Raw genomic sequence first — 1,678 nt, 5'->3', positions numbered from 1 at the left:
CCTATCTTTATTTTACCAATGGGAATTATCATGATAAAAGAGAGAAAGAGACGGAGAGAGAGAGAGAGAGAGAGAAAGAGAGAGAGAAAGAGAGAGAGGAAGAGAGAGGGGAGAAAGACGATCTCTTCCGTCTCTTTTTTTCTTATTTGTAAGAATATTTTGAATAAAAAAGAAAAAAAAAGAAAAGAAAAGAAAAAAGAAATTATTATTATTATTATTATTATTATTATTATTATTATTATTATTAATACTATTATTATTATTATTATTATTATTATCATTATCAACGACGTAAGATTAGATTGTATAATCTGATCGATACTTCGGGAAGATCATATTGCGTATCCTTTACTACTTAATTTTAATTTCTTTAATCGTTTACCTTCCTCTTTTTTTCTTTGCAATTTATTTCTTCCTTCAATTTTTTTTTCTTTTTTGTTCTTTTTTTTTTTTTAATTTATTTTATTTTTTTTTATTTTTTTACGCACATTACCAAGATAACAACGTACGTTCTAAATAGCAACGTATTTAAAATTTTTCATATACTAATCTCTCTCTCTCTCTGTCTTTCTCTCTCTCTCTCTCTCTCTCTCTCTCTCTCTCTACATATATATCTCTCTCTGTTTCTCTCTATCTCCCTTTTCCATTCGCTTCTTTTTTCGCTTTTGTTTAAATCTATATAAATATTTTTATATATATTTATAGAACGTTTTCTCTAAACACGGCGTTACGTTAGTTGGGTAACTAGACGCTATCATCTTTTTCTTTTTTCTTTTGTTTTCTTTTTTTCTTTTTCTTTTTTTGTCCTTTTTTGTTAATGTCTTAAAAAACAAGGCCGGCCGGAAAAATTGTTATTATAATATAAAAGCGTAATTAATTAGATCGATCATTCATTCTCTCTCTCTCTCTCTCTCTCTCTCTCTCTCTCTTTCTCTCTTTTTCTTTCTCTTTCTCTATTTTTCTTTTTTTCCCATCTCACACACATAAACACATACGTACACAAATACATTCGTTCTCTACGTTTCTCTTTCCGACTTTCAACGAAACTGTCAATCTCTATATCTTGAAAATCGTTCACTAACAAATTTTCGTACTCGTCGTTGATATGAAAGTAAGAAATAGGCTCTAACTGTATTTGTCAAACCTCTTTCTTCTTCTTCTTCTTCTTCTTCTTCTTATTCTTCCCTGTCTTTTCGTCTTATTTCTCAACGTAAATGATTTCAACTTCTTCTCTCATGTTAATAATCCGAAGGAACAAAGGAAAAAAATAAGAAGATAAATGATCTAATGAAAGAACACACAGATACACGAGAGTATTTGTCTCGCTCTCCCCCTCTCTCTTTCTCTCTCTCTCTTATTTCTCTCTCTCTCTCTCTCTCTCTCTCTCTCTCTCTCTATCTATCTATCTATCTTTCTCTCTCTCTTTATTTCTTCTTCAATAAGGCGAATTAAATCACAATAGAATCAAAATAAAATTTAGGAAAGAATTTTCATGCGAAACATAATTAAATAATATTACATATATTACATATATATATATATTATATATATATTATATATATATATTATTACATATATATATATATAATAAACAAAAAATATGTCGAAGAGATAATTTTAATCGAAATAACGAACTTCAAATTTGTCGACTAATTTCTTTTTTCCAAATCGATGGGAG

The sequence above is a fragment of the Vespa mandarinia genome, chromosome 11, assembly GCF_050613455.1.
Source record: "Vespa mandarinia isolate Hongniang chromosome 11, ASM5061345v1, whole genome shotgun sequence".
Lineage (NCBI taxonomy): Eukaryota > Metazoa > Arthropoda > Insecta > Hymenoptera > Vespidae > Vespa > Vespa mandarinia.
Note: the sequence above shows the minus strand (reverse complement) of the source record.